Below are 24,889 nucleotides of genomic sequence, written 5' to 3'. Positions count from 1 at the left end.
TGCTCCACTTCAGCAGCCTAGGGTTCACGGAATCAGACACTGGGTGCCAACCTACACACTGCTCATCAAGCCACGCTCTGGTGGCACCCCACGTACAAAATAGAGGAAGATTGGCACAGATGTTAGCTCAGGGACAACCTTTTTGTGACAAAAAAAAAAACAGAACAAGTAGGAGAGTAAAAGTTTAGGGCTTTTAGTATAAGGTGAAACGTAAGAGACCATCAACTTAATATAGATTGCTATATACGTAGATTATTACATATGAACTTCATGGTAACCACAAAAAAACCCCAATAAAAATACACAAAAAATAAAGAGAAAGGACCCCAAACATAATACTAAAAAAAAGCTATCAAATCACAAGAGAAGAGACCAAGAGAAGAAGAAAGGAACAAAGAAGTACTGAAACACTCAGAAAAAAGTAACAAAGTGGCAATAAATTCATACTTATCAATAGCTACTTTAAATGTCAATAGATTAAATGCTCCAATGAAAAGACATAGCATGACTGAATGCATAAAAGACAGGACCCATATATGTGTTGCATACAAGAGACACACTTCAGACCTAAAGACACTCACAGGGGCCAGCCCCACAGCTGAATGGTTAAATTTGTGTGCTCTGCTTAGGCAGCCCAGAGTTTTGGCAGTTCAGATTCTGGGCATGGACATGTTACTGCTCATCAGGCCATGCTAAGGTGGTGTCCCACATAGCACAACCAGAAGGACCTACAACTAGAATATACAACTATGTACTGGGGGCTTTGGAGAGAATAAGAAGAAAAAAAAGATTGGTAACAGATGTTAGCTTAGATGCCAATCATTAAAAAGAAGAAAAAAGACACTCACAAGCTGAAAGTGAAGGGATGGAAAAAGATATTCCATGAAAAGGAAATGAAAAGAAAGCTGGGGTAGCAATACTTATCAGGCAAAATAGACTTTAAAACAAAAACTGTAACAAGAGACAAAGAAGGGCATTACATAATGATAAAGGGAAGAAGTAAAATTGTCACTATTTGTGAATGACATGATTCTGTATATAGAAAACCCTAAAGAACTCACCAAAAAACTAGTAGAAAGATTTAACAAATACAGTAAAGTTGTGGGGTACAAAGTCAATATCAAAAATCAGTTACATTTCTATACCCTAACAACAAAATAGCAGAACGAGAAATCAAGAATACAATCAAACTTACGATTGAGACAAAAAGAATAAAATATCTAGGAATAAATTTAACCAAAGAGGAGAAAGTCTTGTACACTGAAAACTATAAGACATTGTTGAAAGAAATTGAATAAGACATAAGGAAATGAAAAGATATTTCATGCTCATGGATTGGAAGCATTGACATAATTAAAACAGCCATATTACCTAAATCAATCTACAGATTCAATGAAATCCCAATCTGAATCTCAATGATATTTTTTATGGAAACAGAGCAAACAATCCTAAAATTTACATGGAACAACAAAAGACCTTAAATAGCCAATACAATCCTGAAAAAAAAGAATTGAGGCAAGTGGCCCACAAGTGGCAAAAGCATAGATGAGAAGAAGAAAGAGAAACAAGAAGCTGAGAAAAAAATTAACTAATGATTACTCGTAAAGGTAAAGCAACATCACAATAAGACATAGGCATCAGGGTTAGATTAGATGTGTTTTAAGGAGAAATAGCACCAATATGGGCTGAGGAAGGCATGAAGTTTCCTGCTGAATATTTAAATTCCAGACTGTTTCCAAAGACTCAAATAACTTCTTTGAAACCAAAGTGGTAATTGTGGATCCTCAGAGTCTGTGGGAGCAGTTTGCACAATGATGGACTGCTTCGGTATGCTGCCGTTTGGGTGCGAGGTTTTGGGAAAGGGATGCAATGCGAACCATGGGAACTGCCCCCAGGAGGGAGATGAAAGGGCTCCCAGTGACACTGGCCCACCACCTTCACATGACTTCAGTGACACCACTGAAGCAAGGGGTGAGATGTGGCTGTCCTTCTGTGGGAATTGAGGGGACCAATTTGTGCACATTTGTGAGACACCTCCTTAATTTTTTTGCTTGTTTGTTTTTCTGCTGAGGAATATTTGCTTTGAGATAACATCTGCTGCCAATCTTCCTCTTTTTTCTACTTGAGCTGCCACCACAGCATGGCCACTGACAGACAAGTGGTATAGGTCTGCGCCTGGGAGCTGAACCTGGGCTGCTGAAGTGGAGCGTGCTGAACTTAACCATAGGCCACCGGGGCTGGCCCTGTGAGACACTTCCTGAGCTCCAGAAAGAGTTGTTAAGGGTTTTGTGACTGAGTGAGCCAGAGGAACACGTGTTAACTGAATTTAGCTGATTTCAGAGAAGATGGGAGCTACTAAACAGAGGTTCTCAACTTTGGTTGCATGCTATGATCACCTAGCAAACTTTGAAAAAAACCCACTGAATCCTAGGTACACCCCAGAGCAACTAAATTACAATCTTTTGGGTGGGGGACCCAGGCCTCAGTAGTTTATAACATTTCCCAGGTGGTTCCAATGTGTGGGTAAGTTTACAAACACTGACCTAAAGGCTCTGCAATAGTTCTCAAATCCTGTTCCCCAAACCGGCAGCATCAGCATCACCTGGGCACTTGCTTGAAAAGCACAGTTTCGAGCCCCACCCTAGACCACCTAAACCACAAATTCTGGGGGTGGAGCCTGGCAATGTGTACTTTATCAAGCCCTCTAGGTCACTCTAACGCCCACTAAAGCTCGAACATCACTGGGCTATTGCAACTAGGAATCACTACTACCAACAAAAGATGTTTCTCTATCACTAAGAATTAAAGAATATAGATTTTACCAAGTAAGACTCAGGCATGGAACATGCTCTCAAGCTATCACTTTGCCACATTTTCTTCATATTCCTATAATCACTACAACCAATTCATTTTCTGGGTTTGTAGAAATTATTATCAACAAATAACTAAATTTATGAGCATTAAAATCTGTGGTGAATATTGAATGATTAAACTCCACCAAAACCAGGAAAGACCGCCACGTGTTAACTTTTCAATCAAGCATCTCTCTTGAGTTAAATATTTTGGACTTAGCAATGACTTTCAATGTTCTGCAGGTGAAAGTATTAGCTTTTTCCCTAGAGTTTCTTCTTCCTTCAGTAGATTCATCAACTGAGACACGGAACCACCTTGTACTTACCTGTGATTATGTCTTGTGATTAGGGCTGCTCCATTTATGATGCTGTCCCCATAATCTCACAGAGAATGTGTGTATGGGGGAGGGAACTTTAATTCTTCCCCAGTGAATCAGTCCATCAAGAAATATTCCAACCTGAAATAAAAATGCTACAGGGCTCAGTCTCTGAAGAGCCCATTGTCTTTATGCCAAGAAATGGGTCTGTTTTCCTTCAGGCAATGACAGTTTTCTCCAGTGGCAATTTAGGAATGTCAGAACATCTAAATTTTCTTTTCCTTCTTCTAAATCATGAATCATGTTTTTATACTTAATATTTTTTAAACTCCAGTTTATTTTTAGGTTGTTTGCATATTATGCATTCTTATTCTTATTCCTCTCCAAAGAGGAATTTTCTAAATTCTCTTTGATGTCCATGAAACCTAATGAGCCTAACATTTTGAATCTTATTTTATCATTCAACTTTGTCACAAAGATAAAAATCATACTTGCTTTGAAATGTTGAATCCCCAAATTACCTCTCTCCAACACAGTTCTAACCTGCATTCGGAAAACAAGCTTCACAGGAAATTTCCCCCAACCTATATTGATTCACCTGCTCCCTTTGCTGTGTAACTTTATACCCTTGAGGTGGAAATGTAAATATCTTTCTAATGATGAAATTCACACAAAGGGGAAATGCCACACTGTTCTGGGCACAAGATGCTACAAAAAGAAAGGACCCTCCTACTCTGAAAACAGCTGACTGTACACGGGTCTTAGTGCTGTTTGAATCAGCACCCTGGAGAGCACTCTTCCTATGTCGGGTTGAACTTTGTTCCTGTCAATCTTCTCATTGCCATTTGTGACTCAGTGAGAAAACCACTTGGGCACAACTTGTTTATTAGACTATTTTCTCTTCGTACTCAACTCTGCTTGCTTTGAGTGCCCAAGTTCAGATGCTTTCACTGGTAAAACATTATTGTGGTTGTTTTTAAATCAGTTTCCTGAGATGATTCAGCAGCAGTTTTCTTGAGTAATGAATTAAACGATGACTAAATGTTCAGTCCTCATAATTCCACTCTCAAACATCACCTCCAAATGCACCACTTTGCAAATTTATTGGCTCGCTGTATGCATATGCCCACGATGTGTTTGATATTAGTTAATATTTATTGGTTCATTTATTCAGTTTTGTCTTGATCAAAATTTTGTTAGAGGACATGTTTAGGTTTACTAGAAGTGTGCAGAAAGGAAAGACAACGTTTTAATTTTTAGAATAGTTATAAATTTGATTGGCTTTGGCAGTATTTGGTTGTTCAATATGAAGTGGGGTTCAATAAGCAGCATTTTTGTCAACCAGTATTTTAAAATGTAAATAGACTAATACCTCTGAGAAAGAAAATAAAAGAACAGCCCCTGGAATTCAGAAGCTGGCCTGACACTCATAGCTGTTCCATGTTATTCTCCTGTTGGCTATAAACAATCTCACAGAACACCAACCTCAGACAGGACTACTCTGACATCATGATAAGACAAAACAAGTCCACTTCATGATTTTGTCCAAGCACGGAGAAAAACAAAGTCAATGAGCTGTCCTCAAAATCCCAAACTCTCCCTGTCAATACCAAGATGATTGTCAGCTACTTCTTTACTAGTTTACAACCTCGTCTTCATTCTAGTTTCTCCTCCCTATAGATAAGATTCAGTGAGTTACATCACAGAATTTTCCTCACTTTCTAATGGTATCCAAACTAGAGAAAAGCCTCACTTTCTTAGACCTTCCCCCAAATCACTCAACCAAAGCCCAAACCCTGTAAATAAGCTTGAACAGGCTGTAACTGAGAACCTCGTGGTTCTTTATGGTGTGAGCTCTCCCTCACCGCAAGATGCAATAAACCAACTTGTTCGACCACAGGGGCAGTCCCGGTGGCATTTGGCTGAAGGGCTTTGGCACTTCTCTTTCTATTATCTTTTTATAAAACTTCATCACCATTTACCAAGTCTCAGTTCTAGGGACTTTTTGTTCATTTTCTTTAATCTTCAAGATAACTTTGCAACCCATAGTTGATGGGGAAACTGAATCTCCATGAAAATGGTTTTCCACTTGGAGGTCACAAAGGAAACAAGATGAAGAGAGAGAATTCAAAGCAAAGTCTGTCTGTCATCAACGCTCTGCACTTACGTTTAAGGTACATTTCAATATATATTTTTAATATGTATTAAATATGTATTTTCTCAGAAACTTTGGTTTTCCAAGTTATTTGAGTGGAAAGTTGGACAAATGACCTCTCCTCCTGAGGTTCCAGTTGATCCCTGGTGAGACCCTGAACACAGGATCCTGCTAACTTGTGCCAAGGTTGAGCCAGAGCATCTCAAAAATTAACAGTTGATTGAAAATGTTCCATTAGCTAACTCCTGAAAAACGTAGACCTGATATATTAAAAAAGTAAGCATCATGGAGGACTTTATCAGCGTCCTACTCACTTCATCAGCTGGACAAAAGATTATAGGAAAAAAATGAAAGAATGATGGGAAAGTTATGTTTAGGGAGACACCCTGTTAGGCATGCCTGGCCTTTCAATGCACAGCATATCAGTTCCCTCTTGCTGTTGTAATAAACTACCACGAACTTAGCAACTCAAAATAACACAAATTTTTTCTCTTACAGCTCTGTGGGTCTTACGTTCCACCGGTCTCCCTGGGCTAACGTCAGGGTGTCGGCAGGGCTGCGTTCCTTTCTGGAGGCTCTGGAGGAGGATCCATTTCCTGTCTCATTGGGTTGTTGGAAGAATTCAGTTCCTTGTGGTTGTAGGCCTAAGGTCCTCGTTTCCTTGCTGGCTGTCAGCTGAAGCCTGACATTCCCACCTTCTAGGGCAGCCTGCATTCCTCAGTTCATGGCCTCCTCCTTCCATCTTCAAAGTCAGCAACAGCAGGTGAAGTCCCTCATGCTTTGAATCTCTCCTCCTTCTTCTTCCATCTCATCTCTCTGACCAATACTTCTGACCCTCTTTCCCTTTTTTAATGGCTTATATGATCAGATTGGGTCCACCTGGAAAATCCATAATAATCTCCCCATCTCAAGGTCCTTAACTTAATCACGCCTGCAAAGTCCATTTTGCCATATAAGATAACATTCACAGGCTGTAGGGCTTAGGACATGGACATATTTTGGTGGGGGGGCACTATTCTGACAGCACACATGGGCAGAGGCCTAAGATGGAAAAGCCCACTGAGAGGGGAAGACGTGTGTGGTGACAGAAAGAGAAACAGATGAGAAAGACAGCTGGCCTTTCCAGATGTGAAGAGGTTATAGGCTCTCTCCTGTACTAAGATTTTAGCTTCCAGGCTTCTGAGGACTTAGTGTTTGTCCCTGTGCTCTCCTTGATCTCTCTTCTCTTAAACTGTGCATCTATATATGGAAATAGTTATTTAAAATCTATCTGGATGAAATAAGACCTTGCATAGTTTTCCACTCTGTAAACAAGTTCGTGGCTTTTGTATCTTCTTAATCATAAATAAATCATAAATAAAAAGAACAGTAAAGCAAAGGCAGATAAAAAGTGAAGGATTAAGAGAAGATGAAGGAGGTGAGAAAAGGGAGAGTTTTGAAAGCAAAACTTATTATTATTACTATTTTTACCATTATTGTTGTTTGGTGCAGAAGCCGTAAAGCACATAAAACAATCTCTAGGCAGTTGGAAAGATTTCTTCTCATTTCAGCCTCAAGGCATTTGTAAAATAAGCTGTCATAAACTGACAAATATTCAAGATGAATCACACTGGGAAAATGGAGCACAGAACGAAATGATCCACCTCAAAACAACACAAATTTATTCATAAGGAGAAACCTCCTGTAGAGTTATTCTCAGGCTGAACAACTGTGAGACTGTTGAGCATCTAGGCCTAAGCTTACATGTTTTCCCTTAGGACCATATAATCTTTCCTTTATCACCTATATTTCATGATTCTAGCATTAAATAAAAATTAAGGCTTTGACTTGATCTCGTGTCTTCACAGGTAACCATTGTATTGAATCCCCTCCAAAGTAAACGCAGCATTTCAAGGAGTGGAAGTATTCACGCAGACACCATCCCACAATGCATCAACCCCTTCAAGGAAGCAGGGTCACGTTTTTCTAACTGGTCTGAATGGTTCCACTTCTCTCCCTGAGCACCTCTGCTCTTCCCAGAAGGAAGGTTTCGGGCTTCCGCACTCGGGTGATGCAGTGAAGGGGAAACAGACAGAACTGCCTTCCAACCCCTATTCTGCCTTGTTGGCTGGAGGAGCTGGGCTCATCTTTAAAGTTGGGATAATAAAGCCTCTCTTGCATGATTGTAAGAGTGAAACGAGATGAGGCATGTGTTAGTTGTAGCTATAACTTGTACCTACAATAGGTTTGCATAATGAGCTTGGATGAAGGGTCATTTATGCTAATACCTCTGCTCTTTATCTCGTCTTGGCTCCCAAGAGGCAACCCCCACGTTCAGTGTGGGTTTCATTTGTGGCCAATACAGGACAGGAGATCAAGTGGCTTTGCTAGGTTGTGTTCCTGGGAAGGCAGTAAGCAGTGTACTGCTAAGCAATGTATTCAAATTGCTGTGTCTTAGTTTTTCCTTCCCATATATGAGGGTCATATTTCCTCCCTTACTGCCCCTTTCTCTCTTACCTACCTTATAGTATTTTGGGGTAGAAACAGCCCTATAAGCATATAGGACTAGAGGTGAAGCACATTGTCAAGTTAAAACTCACTGTCTTATTAAGCACAATCTTTATATAGCAAATCACAAATACCAAAAACAAGAAAGTGATAATTTTGCAATTCCTCTGCCCCTAACTGGAATTAACCATTTTTCCCTTTATGCTCCTGTAGGGAAGGAAAACAATTCCTCTACCCTCTAGGTCCCTCTGGCTGGTCTAAGAATTAAATTGACATGAGGCAGAATAACAAGAGAAAGTTGAACAAAGTTTAACAACATGTATACATGGGAGAAACCCAGGAAATCTGAGTAACTCACCAAAATGATGGAAACCACCACCTTAAATATCATCTTCAGTTAAAGACAAAGGAGGCTGCTGAGGGTAGTGGTTTGGGACTTCAAAGGGGAGGAAGACAATTTACATGGAGATGGAAAAGCAAATGTTTGATAAACAAAAGTTTTCTGGGCCATCTACAGACAATGTGACTCTGAGACATAGAACTTTGATAGAAATGGGCTTATTAGTGCCTTCCTGTCTGCCACATCTAGTCCATATTATACTATAGTTATCATATGGTATTAGCTCCTTCCTGAAACAAGACTTCTATCTTAAATTCTTTTAGGCAGTTGGGGGAAGGTCAAAGTTTCTTTCAGAGTCTTTTGTTCTTAAAAATAATCCAGCCAAAGAGACACATTTTGGGGTGGCCAATTCTGATCCCCTACACCCCTTATATATTTAATGCTTCTCTTTCAGTTTATCTGGTCTCTGGTGCACTTTTCCCCGACTGTTGAGAGATTGAGCATTGTGGGTCACCTACATTTTCCCAAGAAAATTTACCTTGTAAGCAGACCTCTGAATTTATGTCAAACAGACTTCTGAATTTTCTCAAAACTGCTTGGCTCAGCAGTGTGATATAAGTGGAGGAAAAATGGCCCCCGTATCTTGGCCCTAGATTGTTTACTTCTTAACAGTAGACTAGGACCACTAGCCCAAAGCCCACTGGCACCAAACTTAAATTCTTATTGTCTAATTGCTTTAAATATAGCCCAATAAGCATATTTTTCGCTATTTAGAGCCTCCCTGCTTTGCATACCCTGTGAAACTGAACCCAGCATATGACGTGCAGTCAGCCTCATGCTTGTGGCCATCAGCGTTAGCACTCTGAAGCAGACCCTCAGTCAAAGGGCACAGGGCATGACTGCTCTCATGCACCCACCAACACGCTTTGCAGTGGATCGTACCCAAGTACACCACCAGCCTCCATGCACAAAACCAGTTTGCTTTCCAAGCAGCCACCACTGTGCTGGGGTCTGGTTTCTCTTTCACTGACCAGCCTTGCTACCCCTGCTCCTGCCTGATTCAGGTGGAAAGGGCCGAGGGTGGGAGGGCACGCTTTCCGGCCTTTTGTTGCGAAACATCTCAAGTTCATTCTTCATTCAGCATGTTGCACTTTATTCTTGGTCCTGGATGAGGTCTCCAAACTTAAGAAATGTCTCTTCTTCTCTGGGTGACAACGGGTGGGGCCTAGTATGAGATGAGGTGGCTGCTCCGGGTCTTGGCTACCTTTGCCACTGTGGCTGCCACACATTCCATAGGGTCACGGAAGCCAAGGGTGAAACAGCCCTTCAAGACACCAGCCCTGGGGGCTGGGATGAGTCTGAGCATGTCCTCTGAGGGTCTCTCCCCACAGCTTTGAGGCAGCCTCTAGCCACCAAAGCTGTGCTCAAGGGGGCGAGCAGGGCAGAGCCCCTTCTCTGGGCCTCTGCTTGGCTTTCACAGGTTGGATGCGCTCTTGGAACTCTGCTTCTGCCTGAGTGACATGTAGTCCATCATTTACATGTGTCCAGCACTCTGAACTTAGGAAACATCAACGCCAACTACCGTGAAAAGAAGAAAGAAGAAAAAAGTTCACTCCGGCATGTATGTCCCAGGTAGTAGGGACTCCCTCTGCTTTTTAGCCACCATTCCTTAGCCCAGCTGCCTCACAGATTCTCAATAGACATGTATTGAGTGAATAAAAAATAAATCGCCCTGAGGCGGCTCCGGAGCGTTCTGACAGCAGCCGTGGGTCTGGCCAGGGTGGGAGGTTAGGGTCTGCAGGCCCTATGATCTGGTCATGGAGCTCCTGGACCTCCAGTTCCCAAGAAGGACCAGCCCTGCCCTGCACCCTGGGGTGCAAGCTTGGGCCCTGGGGCAGCAGGACAGGCAGCAGGTCCGCACTCCCAGGCCAGCCCTCTCCTCCAGGAGAGGATCTATGTCCACCTGGGTCAATACCATCAGCAACTTGTTAGGAGTGGTGACTCAGTTAAGCTCCCTTGTTTCTTTAGGGTTAAAAGTAAGTGGCCATGATGAATCTGCAGGCCGTTTCCGAAATTCCATCTTCAAACACGTTTTTCTTCTTTCTTCTATTTAAAGTTCAAGCTGTGGTGTCAATTTCAACACCAACTCTTTGACAAAGCTCTCCTGGCAAGGCCACTGGTGTGCCTAAAGGGCCAGATCCCTGGGGGAGGTGTCGCTGTCACCTCCATTCTGGCTCTCTGTTTTAACTACATTTAATCTTCATACTAACTGGGCTCAGAAAATATCCATTAAGAAACAAATAAAATGTAAACCTTATTTTTCCAAATTTATTAGAAAATGTTTTCTTTATAGTTCATGCCCATTTGAAAATGCCATCTGCATGGTTTCTAATTTTTTAAATCAGTTTTTAAACTGTCAAAATCCCTAAATATTTCCAAATTTCCCCTACCTGGAAAGTGAGCTGGGCCTCTGGCGGCTGACCTCGCTGCTCTGGACTTGTGCCCCCAGCACGGTGCAGGGCTGGGCCCCCAGGGAGGCACGGCCCACGCAGGTCCCTCCCACGGCCTCTGGCACAGGCTTTGCTGATTTCTCCCTCATCGACTTTGTATTTCAACTTTCAATAGCTTTAAAAAATTATTGAAAATAGACTGATAATGACTGAGAAACAATATTATAAGAATATATAATAAAAAACCAGGAAACTACAAATAATGCCAAACTAATCATTAACAGAAGCCTAAAACATATTTTTTTAAGTTTTTATTATTTTAATAGCTGAAGATTAGCACATGAAAGAAGTGTATAAGCAGCAGCTTTATATAAGCATAAAACTTGTATTTGAAAAACATTTAAAATAAGTGGATCATAATTTGGATTCATGTTCATCACTTGTGGATTTTGATTAACAGTTGTCTCAGGTAGTTGTCCTCAATGTCTTAGGAAAACTTATCAATGAGACAAAGCAGGAAGACTTTCCTTAGAAGGAACATTCACAAAAGAGCTGCCATTGATCCTTACACATCAGGTGTGACTGCCCTCCATGCTCTCTGTGGGTGGCACCCTAGAGCATGTCCCCAAGCCACTATCGGCCAGGATTCTCTCTTCTCAGCCTACTTGTGTCAGAAGTTTTCCGGGTGAACAAAACAGAAATAGACTCAGATAAAATGAGCAAATTGACAGTTGCCAGAGGGGAGTTGGGTGGGGGTAAGGGCAAAATAGGAGAAGGGGATTGAAAGGTACAAACTCCCAGTTATAAATAAATAAGTCATGGGGGTGTAACATACAGCATGGGGAATATAGTCAACAATATTGTCGTAACTTTGTATGGTGACTAGTCTTACTAGGATGATTATTTCGTAATGTAAATAAACGTCATATCACTATGTTATACACTTGAAACTAATACAATATTGTATGTTAATACTGCAATTAAAAAAAGAAGTCCCCAGCGTGGGAGGAGCCAGGAGATGCAGACACCGGCTCCCAGCCTGCCCCGGAGCCTGCCTCCACGTGCAGTGCAGGCAGCCCACGGCAGAAGGGATTAGGTATTGCCCCTTTCTTCAGGTGGAAGAAAGGGGCAATACCTAACCCTACCGGTGAAGGAAAAGTGACAGTAAAAGGTACTGTGGGTCTTTCATTCTTCATTTCAGTGGAGGTAGGAGGGAACCTACTGTATCTGAAGATGCCACAGATAACACGTGAGAGAAAGGTCAAAGAATGGAAACACAAGGGAAGATGAGCAACCGCTGAAAACAGTGCCCGTGAGCTGCCGCCGCCCTGCACTCAGAGCAGCCTGGAGCCTGGGGCGAGTGATTACCGGCTGCAGGTGCTGACAAGTCTCAGCCTGTCACTGTGCCACTTACGCTGTCACACGACAGCCGAGGCAGGCCGGCAGCCCGCTCCGCCTGGCTTCCTCAGCCTCCCTCTGCCGCGTCTCCACCTTCCCTTGCTCCATGTGTGATGCGGTCCGGGCCTGCGCGGGGCCAGGGCTCCGGTGTGGACTTGCTTGTGAGAGGAGCCCACCGCGCTCTGCGTTCAGCGTCTCTGCATGTGGGTCACAGGCGGGTCACTGGACTCACGCAGTGCCAGGCATCCCCATCATAGCCTTTGGAGTGGGCCACTATTTTTATTTGGCACCTAGGAAACCTGAGGCTCCAACAAGAATAATCTGCCCTGCTCTTGGAAAGCAGTAGAGCCTGGCTTCAACCCAAGGGCCTCTGGAGAGAGGGCAGCTGTGTCTGAACTCAGCACCATCCTTTTGTTCCCCCCTCTCTTAGTGACCAACTGTAATAATAGCACCAGTGATGAATCACCAGAATGAGCCCTGCGGCAGTGGGGACTGTGCTGAGCCCTCGATGTGGAGCCCACTAGAGGTTGGGGAAGAAACGGAGGCACGGCCGTGCAGCCATTTCCCGGCATGCTGAGACAGCCAGGGAGAATCCCCACCGGGAGCAGAGGAGGCCCTCCCCATGCCTGCTGAGGCAAAGCAGGCGTCCCCTATTCGGGAAGGTTGGGCTTCTGCCCAAGATCCAGCAAACAGGACAGCGATCTCTAAAATTAGATGACTGTGATAAAATTCTACCACTTAAAAAAAATCCCCCAATTAATGTCCAGCATCCCCATCTCTGATGACACCTGTGCTGGCCTCCGATCTGCCTCCTGCCCCGTGAGCCTTGTAGGTAACATGGGGTCGCAGCACCTGCCCTCAACTCTCTGACGAGAAAACCGCCCCATCAGTGCTGAGTGTTCTTGCTGGAGGAGCGAGGAGGCCCATTGCCCCCAGGGCACGCAGCCCACCCAGAGGAAAGGATGCTGCCCTCCATCCCCGAGGGTGTGGTTGCTGAGGCAGAATAACAAACACCGTTCAGTATTTTAAGATAAAAAATTACAAAATTGTTTTGAGAATTTACCCCCAAACATCATCATTTATATCTCTGATGACAGAACATAGTCTGTATGTGCAAAATGAGTATTTACTAAACTGAAGCGTTTTGTAAAATTTCTGGAAGAGTCTGAAGTAATTTTCAGATCTTTATCACGAACCCCCAAGGCTTCAGCCCAGTTGCCAGGGAAGCCCACAGGTTCGGTGGGGGAGCCTGTGTCTGGGGCCGTGCAGCCGCTTCCTTCCCAGTGGAAACATAGCTGCTCCTTGAAGGGCTCGTGTTGCATCTGCTCTACACAGAGGTGATAATATTTACCTCTCAGAGTTTCTGGCAGGATTAAATGAGACGAGAAAAATGCTAGACATAGGGCCTCGGCACCTTAGTCAAAGCCATCTCCAAGCCTCCTCCCTTCCTCCCTCCTCCTATCTCCAGGGCCGGTGTCTCCTCAGGACGAGATGGCAGAGTGACCAAGCTTCAGCAGTCAGGGGCTCCTCTCCTCCCAGCCTCAGTACCTCTGCCTGGACAGGGGCCTATGGAGAGAGGCTGGGGCTGCTGCCCACAGCAGGCCTCCGCAGGTCATGTGCCCCTTGGGGACTGCAGGGTGTGTCTCCTCTTAACTCCCACAGGGTCCTCTGCCTCCTGGCCCAGACTCACCAATCACCACACCAGGGCAGAGACCAAAAGGAAAGGCTGGTGCTTCTGTCCCGAGTGTTCCAGCTTAGACCCCTGAGAGCCCAAGGGACTTCTGCCTCCGCGATCAGGCTGTGCTTTCCCAACATCCAAGGAATCCTGCACAATAAACACAAATACAAGGAAAACGATTTCAGCACATGCTGAGTATTTTCTATGGGCCAGACACTTCCCACATATTATCTCATTTAATACTGTAAGGATAAATTTAAAAAATAAATTATTCCTGTTGTCAAGAGGGAAACAGACCTTTCCCCCACCCTTCTTAGGCCATTTAGGTGAGAAACTGAGTGGTTGCGAATCTTTTCTCTAATCTCTTGATTTGTGTATAAATCTTTGTAAGGAGAAGTGACTTGCCAATTCTACAACCCAGTAACGTTTCCCAAGTGTCTGGGATTCAGCCCTTTTGAAATCACACATCTGAGAAGGCACAGCCCCACTCTCCCTGTCACTGTGGGGCCTAACTGCAATGCCTCTCTTAGAGCTGCAACCGTCTGCTAGCAGGCAAGAATATAAGAGAAGTTTTATTACTCCCTTGGATAAAGGCAATTAACTAGAGCAAATGGCTCCTTAACTCCCAAGTGAGTTTAGATGCTGCCAAGTCCTCTACAGGAAGATGAGGTGTGTTAATCTGAGAATTTGGGGATGTCGTGGTTAAAAATAGGGTGTTGTAGAAGGGTTGGTGGCCTGGCTGTATAAGTGGTGGAATTTCTGTCTTTGCCCTATCTCTTTGTGACCGGCTCTTAGTTAATATCAGCCCTGATATCGGTTCCCCTTTAGAGAACCCAGCAGAGATGGGCTAAAACTAAAGGCCCACATCCCCAGATCCCTGGGTCCTTAGTTACACTCATAGGAAAATGCTTGTTTCTTTAACCTCTGACCCCCTGAGCTATAGAGCCAAAGAGAAGTTACAAATTGTTAAAGTCCAGATGGGCTCATGCTGGGCTCCCACTAAAGTCGTGCTGATCTCAGGAACTTGAAGTCCTTTTACAGAGAAACTAGCGTCCAGACAATATCCAGAAACCGAGGCTTCCCAGGCCCAGCTCCTCGGCTCCCTGACGTCAGAGTGCACCTTCCCCCGTGGAGACAAACAGCCGAGGACGCTCATCTGAGAAACCCTCTGTTTCCTCGGCTGGAAGCAGCCCCAGACACAGGCCCATGGGAAAACACTGACCAGGAAGGCCACGGCACCCTCCCCTACCTAAAGCCCCAAATAAAAAGCCCCACCCATTTCTTAACGGGGAGCTAGCAATTTGGGGGGCCCTGGCCCTTGCTTTGCTGCCTCTGCCTGCTGAAGGAAAGCTCTCCATTTTCCCCCCAAGATTGTGTTCTCGTTATTTGCATTGGCTTTGGGATCAGAGATGGAACTTTCGGTAACATCGTCGCAGTGACCTGCACTGCATTGTACTCTGATATGCTTATTCCCTAATAAAACTGCTTCCTTTCTTTCCTGTTTGGTGGGTGGGATTCTGTTTCGGTAGGAATTTACTTCCCCAACAGTCCTCATTAGAGTCCTGTGGAGGAACCACTCTTACTGTCCTCATTTTACAGACGAGGAAACCTGGATGAGGGGGGAAGAGGCGAGCAGACTAGCGAGAGTCGGAGTTCAACCACCTTCTTGAATTGTAGTCCACCCCAGGGCTTTCAGACACCCTTGCTGGTCACAATGGCAGCAATATTTGGGGCTCCTGTGACTTAATCTGAGAAGATCTGAATTGGAGAAAGCCTCTGGCAAAGGTGTTTTGTAAATCGTGGAGTCCTGCAAAAGCATTAGGCCTTCTTCTCATGTGGGGCATTAGGTGAACATTACAGACTCTGAAAACCCCCTTACCTTACATACGAGATGCTTCCTGGAGGATGGAGGGCCTAGCCTGGTCACTGACAATAAAATCAATGTAATGATTTTATTTAACGATTTGTAATATTTGTAATTTAATGATTCGTAATAAAATCAAACTAATGTGAAATTAAGTTTTCTTTTAGGTAATCTACTAAGTTTAGCTGAACTCCAGTTTTTTAATCTGAAAAAATGGCCAAATTCTTTCACAACTGACCAGCACTATATTAGAGGTCCCAGGCCTCTTGACTCTCCTTGGGGGGCACCGTTGTCAGAACTTTGGAGGCAGTGAGAAGAACAGAGACAGGAAAAGAAGACTTGTGAGTTCCCCACACAGCTGATGTGGGACACACGGTTTCTCACTCAGTTTCAAATTCACAGTTGAGGATTTGGGGACCCCATGGGGCGTTCTAGGTCTAAACTTCTCTAGTTGTCAAAAAGGAATCTGACCTTTGTCACCTTCCTATTTATCTGAGCTAAACAGAACATGATGTGGTCGGTATTTGCAAACTGCTTTGTGATTTCAATAGGAAGAACAGCATCCCTCTGTGTTTAAAATGGTCTTTGCTTATCACTTCATTTTTTTAAGTCTTAAATGTGAAGCTGTAGCTCCTTGACTTTTCCCATTTAATTTAAAAGGGCTACATTTTTTTAAGTGAATTAATTGAGTTTCTGGCATTAATACCATCAAAGGATCCTTTTGTGATCTTTCCAGCGACCAGATGCAAATGGGCAGAATCAATGCCTTGATGGTTCTGTAGGCTGTGACAAAGGAAGCTGGAATCAAATATGCACAGTTTATGGGTGGAAAGTAGAAGGTAAGAAAGGGGCACTTACTGGACAGTTTCTCCCCAGAAGAGACTCAAAGATTTAAGAGGCAAGAAATACCAAGAAAGGTGTCACCTCAGGCCATGTGTTTAAGATTTGACGAATGAAAGCTAGGATGAGCAGGGGTCTTTCTCCTGTCACCCCTTCCTCCTTCCATGGACAGCTGAGGGCTCCAGGTTGTCACATGACCTGGCTGTCCTGTAAAAGGGGAAATAGAATCCAACTGCCGTGGGAAGCATGGAGAAGGGGCCTGACAGGGGCTGGACGGGAAGATGCTGGGTTAGAGGAGATGCCCTTCCTGTGATCAGTTATAACAAGACGAGGCTGGAGATAGCCAAGGAAACTCCAGTCTCTTTAATTTTAAAGCTGATTTTAGGCCAGTAACCTTATTTTGAAAAGCCACTAAGTGTGTCTATTTGGAGAGGATGTTTATATCTGGTTAAAAACATATTTTCATCACCATCCAGCAATTTCTAAGTAAAACTACATTGCATGCCTTCCTGAGAATGGCCGTAAAGCTAGGCTTCTCGACTGTGGCTCACATTAGCATCACCTGTATGGCACTGGCCCCGCCTCCAGAGAGCTTGATTAATTGGTGTGTGGTGCTCCTCTCCCATGGGTGTTTTTTAAACCTCTCTAAATCATTTTAATCTGCAGCCAGGGCCGACGTCTTGTTGCTAAGCAACCTCTACCCTCCCTTCCCAGTGGGTTCCCTGAATCAGAAGGCACTCCTTTGTGAGGTAGTGCAGACCAAACATCATTTTTAATCTGGGAAATGTTCAGGGCTGACTTGTCTCTGATAGTCTAAGAGGGTGCACCTGGGTCTGGGAGGAGACTGGGAGAGGAAAGAGAAAAGGAGACCAGGTGCTCACCATCCATAGGTCAGAGGCTGTGTAGGCGGGGGTCAGACTTGAGGAAGTGACCAGCTTAAGGACAGATGACCAGTGAGCGGCTGAGTAGTGGTTGAAACTAAGTGGGTCTGACTCCAAAAGTCTTCCTGAATCTAACAATCACACAAATAGCCTTAAAAATTGTGAGGCAGCGATGCGCCACGTGTGCCCTTACTTCCTTACATGGGTTCTCTCATTTTATCTTCGCTGCAACTATATGAAATTGATGTTTTCTGGATGAGAAAAACAGAGACATTGAGATGTTAAATAACATGCCCAATAACACATAGTCAAGAGTGAGCCCAGAGAGTGTGGCTCTGGAGACAGCTGCCACCCACAGAGGGCTTTGAAATGTGCTGTAAGTGTAAAATTCTCACGAAATTTTGAAGACTTAGTATTAAATATAAGTAAAATGTATAATTAATATTTTTTATATTGATTACATGTTTAAATGATATATTGTTGATGTTGTTGAGGAAGATTAGCCCTGAGCTAACATCAGTGCCAATCTTCCTCTATTTTTTATGTGGGTCACCACCATAGGATGGTTGACAAATGGTGTAAGTCCATGCCCGGGATCCGAACCCATGAAACAGGGCTGCAGAAGCAGAGAGCGCTGAACTTAACCACTACGCTCCAGGGCTGGCCCCTAAATAATATGTTTGACACATTGGGTTACATAAAATATACTATTAAAAGCAATCCCAGGTGTTTCTTTTTGCTTTTTAAATATGGATACTAGAAAATCTAAAAATGTGTGTAGAATTTTATTCCTAGTGGACAGTGCTGGTCTGGATCCTGCCCTCCTACCCCCACATGGTGTTCAGTGTGGAGGATGCTGGCATCTCTGTGCCACTTGGCTTCATCCCCAGGTAACTTCGGGATAAGGCACTTTATATGCCTGAGACTCAATCTCCTAATCTGAAAAATGGGAGAGGGAATATCCACAGCACAGAGAAGCTGCAAGCACTGAGGGTGATAACAGATACACAGGGAGGGACCCATGAGTGGAGGCAGCGACAGAGCAGGCACTGATGGAAGGCTGCACTGCCAGACTGCAGGACACGCTCTCTTCTGAACAGCACTCAGAGCAGACAGCTCACCACCACAGGCCAAGTGGTACAGCCCTTGGCTATACTTATGTGCTCTCCAAACTGCTGGCAACATGTAAGTGGACTGTGAAATCAAGTTATTGGGATGCGACCAGTGTAAAAAAAGAAAAGTATTAGAAAGTGTTACGGCACTTCTCTAGCTAAGGGGAAGAACTGTTCTGAGGAAATTTTAACTTTGTGTGTACGTGTGTGTGTGTAAGTGTAGTAATGAGCTGAGATCTGAAAACTGTTTCTTAGTGTGGAGAATGGAGCACATCATTTCGAAGCCCCTGGAACTCATATGACATAAACGCTTCAAGGGTCCGGCAGAGGAGCAACACAGAGAGGAGACTAAAGAAGGGCTGCCAGGAAGGTGGGTGGAGAACCAGGAGAGGGGCTTGTGGGTGCAGGAGTACAAGGGCTGTGGGGAGGGCACTGGGCAGGCTGGGACCCTGTCCCGTAAGATGGCAAAGTGCAAGGTCGGGAGCTGCCCCACCTAGCCACACTCCTGACCCTGAAGGGACACAGATGACCGGTCTGGCCCCTCCAGCCCCGCCTGGGCCTGCCCTCCTCAGGCTCTGTACTCTTCTTCTCTCCCCACCAGCCCTGTCCTCCACGCTAGCTAGGTCCTCACGTTGCTGTCACTTCTGTCCTTGTATCCACTATCTCATTACCTGAAGTCTCATTCAGGGTGTGGGGACGGTAATATGACAATGCTTATGTATTTAGTGGATCAACGGCCACTGTTCAGAAAGCATCAGTGCCTATAGTGGTGTGGGTTTCACAGAGCAGGTCTGGGGACACATATGGAGTCTTCTGTCAGCATGAGGGGACACTGTGTGCACCAGAAAATGGGGATGAAGAGAGTTTCTAACAGGATGTTGGCACAGAGGGGCAGGCTGCAGGTCAGCAAGGCAGGCTGCTTCAGTGTGCTCCCAACCCTGGGCCTGAGGGACAGGGCCAGTGGGCCAGGACCTGGAGACAGTGGGAGCAGCAACTCTTCCCTCTGCCCCCCAGGGCTGCTTCTCTCTAGCCACCTTGCCAGGGAGCTTTTACCTGTGGCATGCAGGTTGCCTCGTAGGTTTCAGGCAGGTGGTGAGGGTAGGTGTGGATCTGACCCATGACTCCAGCCAGGGTGCGTTGGCTGCAGTGATAGTAAACCAGAGCACGTGGGCATTGAGCTCTCAGCTTGTCAGCCTCCCTGAACAAGAAAGCTGGAGGCAGTTGTGTCCAGGGTGAGTGCAGCTGCCAGAAGGTAAGCAGTAGCACCTAAGTGTTTCAGTCCTTCTGCCTGGCTATCAGCAGTGTAAAGCTGTTTTGTCCTGAGACTGCCCTCCAATGAAGAAGGAAGGACCAGGGGCAAAGGCTTTCTCCCTGCAAGACTCTGTCTTGTTTGGAAGGAAGCGCTATGCTTCCCTTGAGTGCTTTCTTCCCTGGGGAAGGGAGCACTTCCAGACTAGTCCTCACATTAGCTCATGAAATATCTTTCTTATCTGTAGATTGATTATTGATTATTTGCACCAGCAGTTCTTGGCCAGAAATCACTCCCGAGACACCAGAACTGAGCCACTTGACTACTCTCAGCAAACAAGAAGAGTGGGCAGCCCTGCTGGGCACCTCATCATAACTCACCACTAGGGCTGGCATGATTGTGGCCCTGGACACAACAGGAGCCATGTTAGCAAAGGAGAGGGTGGAAGGATGCTGAGGAGACAATTAGGAGGGTCTGTGCAGGCAGCCAATGATCCCAGAGACTGTAACGAGTTCTGGGTAGAGGCTGTGCACCCTACATCTCCCATCTTCACAATCTTTCTGTGCCAATAGGATACCTGGCAAATAATACAGTTTATATATAGGTTAAATGAGTGATGACCACCTCAGTGTAGGAGATTGTCATTTGGGCTGATACTATTCAGTCCACTACTGGAGTTAGGAAATGAGGATGCAAATGAGAACACTGAAATTTTGGGCTTGGAGAACAATCCTAGTTATAACTGAAGAGATTCTAAAAATGATCTTAGCTCATCTTATAGCATTTCCCCCCTAAATAGTACAGCTTTTTTTTTAAGTTGGGTTTTTTTGTTTTTTGTTTTCATTTTTGTTTTAAAGCTTGGCACCTGAGCTAACATCAGTTGCCAATCTTCTTTTTTTTCTTCTTCTTCTTCTTCTCCCCAAAGCTCCCCGGTACATATTTGTATATTCTGGTTGTAGGTCCTTCTGGTTGTGCTATGTGGGACACCGCCTCAGCATGGTCTGATGAGTGGTATTAGGTCCATGCCCAGGATCCGAACTGGTGAAACCCTGGGCCACTGAAGCAGAGCACGTGAACTTAACCACTCGGCCACGGGGCCATCCCCAGTACAGCTTTAAAAGCATCAAAAATTTAGGATTCTCAACAGTACTTGAGCCCTCAGAGAGGGAGTCGATTCACCCACATAGAGCCAAGCTCAAGTTCAACCCCCTTGCTGGAAGTGCTGCTTGCAAGGGCCCCATCAAAGGGGAAATGGCTTTTGGAGGCAGATGAGTTACACTATTTTCAGTGAAGCTGCTGTCCTGGAGCAATCCCTGGCATCTTGCAAACTTGTCAAGATCTTGGTTACCCAGAACATTCGCAGCCTACAGCTTTGCACTAACTGAAAATATGTAAGTGACTGAGGATGTCCTCATTCCACTATTGAACAAAAAGGGAGCCCCACAGCACCCTACTGTAGACCCTGCCCCCAGGTTAATATCATTCCTCTAACTGGCTCTCAAATAGTTAGAAATCCATTTAATGACAAGATCATCCATAACGTTTCTCCCTCTCATACACAAAGCTATCACAAGGGACCTTATCAAATGCCTTATTGAAAAGCCGGGGTGCCCTGGGTCTGTCTCAATAGTTCCCAAAGTGTTTTCTTCCCAACAGTTAGTCGTGAGAGCAGCCCTTTGGAGAGTCTCCTGTAACTTCACATTTCTTAAACACCACAGTTTTCCCTTTTCCACATTCTATTCCAGTGACAGGCTATTTGCATAAGGTCTTTGCATATTTTCCATGGTGGTGGTTGTCACACAGATAGTTTGCATTTGGCTTATTTCATTCAATACTATATCAGAAGCATTTTCCATGTTCCGTGTCGTTTTCATCTTTTAAAAACATGAACACCACTGGACACTTAGCTCTTGCCTTCCACTGAACTTTTAGTTATTTTTGGAGAATAAATTCATATAAGTGGGATAAATGGGTCAAAGCATATAAATTTTCATCACTTCTTAACTGTCTACGCCCATTACGCTTGAGGGCTCTTAACCCATAAAAATGATGGTCATCTTTGTTCTTAATATGCAAAGAACATTTTTAAAGAAACGGGTGAAAAACCCAGTGGAAAAATGGCAAAGGATATGAATGTTATCTCAGAGAAAAAGAAATACACTTGGCCACAAGCATATGATAAATGCTCAACCTCACTGATAATTAAAAATTTGTAAATTCAAGCAAAAAAAGATACCTATCTTACAAGCAAGGTCTGAAAAGCTGGGTAACACTCCCTGGAGGTAAGTTCGGGGGAAACAGCCACTTTAACTTCATCTTTGCAGACATGTCGATTGATAAGGTTTTAGGGGAGGATAATTTAGCAATTGCTGCCCAAACTTAAAATATATATGCCTTCTGATCCAGCAATTCTGCTTCTAAGACTAGATCTTGCAGACTCACTTACAAAAGTACACAAAGATAGCTGAACAACTGTATTCATATCAATATTGTGAAAATTGGAAGGATTTTAAATCTCCACCCAGGGGAGACCTGGTCGAATAAATGATGATACATGTACACTGAAGCACTGTCATCCACAAGAGGAGGTAGGTCTGCTCATACAGTATGGACATCTGCTGAGGTTCACGCCCAGGGTACGCAGCTGGCACATAATGTGAGCATGCTTGAGTCCCGTGTACTAACATGCCGAGTGGGAGGATGTGATTCTTTGCTTAATATCCTTTATGCTATTTGAATTTTGTATGAAAAGAAGACATTACTTTTGAAATGTAAAACATTAAAAAAAGGACTTCTTACTTAAGAACAATCAATAACATTTTTTAAAAAATGTATTCAGAAGGAGTCACTCAGAAAATTATTGACAAATGGGCCATAGTATTTTCTTTCTCATTAGAACTTGCCAGTGAGTACATTCTTTTTCTCCCAGTGAATCCTCTAGTGACCAAAATCTTCTAGTATTAGAAAATTATCATTTTGCTGCTCTTACTGAACAAGTTGCTGGTAAGACTTCTCCATGCTGTGCTAGAAGCTAAGTGGGAAATCAAAAATCTTATCATTTATGGATGAGAAAAATTGAAGCGCAAAGCGTGTGAGTGACTGCCTGCAGGCTTGGGGACTGCAGTCAAGAGAATGCAGGCCATCACTGGGTCCAGGGCTCCTGTGGAATATAAGAAAGACTAGCAGCCTTGGTGGGGTCTGCGTTGAGAACTCTCTGAGCACACCATCTTGGATTGTGGCTAGCTGGACCAAGTAAATCATTTCTCAGGGAATTTTGTGTGCAATACAAGAAGGAAGAGTAGAAAAGAAAGAAATACGTAGTGGGAGAAACAGAAGAGAGGAAGGAGAAGGTGCCTGTTTTTGAAGTGTAGCAAAATGACGGGGCCTCCAGGGTTTGTGGCTGTATCTGAATGGCCCTGGACAGCGCCCTAGGCCTGCGTGAAGTCTGGCTGTGCAGCTACTGGAAAGGGTCTTTGCCACTGCCAGCCTCTCAGCATAGCCATCAGTACCTATCAGAACCGGAGAAAGTGTCTGTTCCTTGCAACAGGATCGACCTAACCAATGCTCTCTGGCACCTAGATATACAACTGAAAATGTTATCGGATAGTTTTGTAAAAGGAGTCATCACCTCCTACATGATGGTTTATAAATCTGGATGTTCATAGAATGGATTTGCACAAAATGAAGCATGAGTTAGTCCAGTCTGGTGTAGAGTGGGGATGATGTTTGTGATAATCATAGTGGGCAGTAGAGGAGTGACTCACTCTGCCAATCTGCTCTTATTTCTCTCTGGGGTTCCTGTGCCGTTTGAGGTATGCATCAATATTTCCCAAAATGAGCAATGAATGGGACCCTTTTCAAGGGAAGTACTCTTGAAAACACCTGAGAATTCATCTAGGGACCCCTTTTGAGCTGAGCCTTTTCCAATTTATTAGAAATTTGGAATTGTAAGCCAATTTCAGTTTATGTATATATTTTTAACCTTTAAAAAATTCATCCCTTCTTTTTCATTCGTCTTGGTCAGGTTTGTAACTTACAAATATAGTCATAAGATAGATATATAGATAGACATTTTCTATCCTAAGAGTATATAATATTCCTATATATTTTGTAATGTATCTTTATATTGTTTTAAATATTTAGTTTTTTAATCCTTGTGAAATTCATATTTGTTAATGGTGGAAAAAAAGAGATGTCAAATTTTTTTCCAAATTTGTAATCAGTTCTCCAAACACTGATTTATTCCTTTTTTCCCACCTATTTAAAACACCTCCTTTAACATTTACCATATTCCCAGATGTACATGGGCTTTTTCTAGATCTAAGATTTTTGTTCCATTGCTCCATCTCTCTCTTCCATTTTAATTACTATAGTTTTCAAAATTCTTCATATTCTTCTTAGCTGTTGTACATTTTCTCTCTCAGATGAATATTAGAATCAGTTTAACAAGTTTAATTTTAAAATGCTTTCAGGAATTTGATTGGTTATGTAGTATTTTCTAAGCCTACAAGGAAAACAATATGGTCAGCAAGTGGAGGTTATCCTTAATGAGCCATACCTCTCCACTGCCCATACCAACAGCTGCTCCCACTTGACCCGCCTCACCCACACCACATGTCTGGGCACTCAGACAGAGCACACCCTCCCTCTTCTCATTCCAGGGGCCCTCCTCTCTCTTCTCTGGTTCTCTTCATAGCACCTATCCACACCAAATAATATGTCAACATTATTTATGTATATTTTGGATTGATTGTTGTCTGTCCCCTCTCACTGTAATAAAAACTTACTTCAAAAGAGCAGAGACTTCATCGTTTTATTCACAGCTCTATCCCCAAGGCACTCAATGTTTGTAGAATGAGTGAATGAATTCGGAGTGATGGTGTGTGGGATGTGAAATTTGCCACCTCATTTGAATGCCAACCTTGGTAATTAGGGCTGACTCTCCCCAATGTGGGAGATCCTTGAAAGGTGCTCTCTACTGTGGGAGCAACTGTCCAGATGTAGAAAGGCCTTTCTTTGGTCAGCAACACATCATTTCCTTTCATTTGATCTTCTCACCAGTTCTGGGAGGAAGACAAAGCAGGTTCAACTGCTGATGGGAATGCAAATTGGTACAAGCTTTTGGGAATGCAGTTATCTACAACATGTAGTCTTAATCATGTTCCTTCTCTCCAGAGACCACCAGAAAACATCTGTGGGTAAACAACTTGAGTTTATTACTCATTGCATTGAGGGAGAATGCGCACCATGGGGATTCATGGGTGTT

General features: G+C 43.9%; 1 long non-coding RNA gene across 3 annotated transcripts in view; it reads right to left on the bottom strand.

The window, feature by feature from the left end:
- LOC138918830 (uncharacterized) overlaps nt 1–13,826 on the bottom strand; it is a 63,026-nt gene extending 49,200 nt beyond the window's left edge. For all 3 annotated transcript variants that reach the window (XR_011428644.1, XR_011428646.1, XR_011428645.1), the window contains exon 1: nt 13,690–13,826. This is a non-coding gene — a long non-coding RNA (uncharacterized lncRNA). The remainder of the gene's footprint in view (nt 1–13,689) is intronic.
- Nucleotides 13,827–24,889: the final 11,063 nt, after the last annotated feature.

This window comes from Equus caballus, chromosome 18 (assembly GCF_041296265.1).
Source record: "Equus caballus isolate H_3958 breed thoroughbred chromosome 18, TB-T2T, whole genome shotgun sequence".
Taxonomy (NCBI): Eukaryota; Metazoa; Chordata; class Mammalia; order Perissodactyla; family Equidae; genus Equus; species Equus caballus.
Note: the sequence above shows the minus strand (reverse complement) of the source record. Positions and strands in the feature narration are given on the sequence as shown.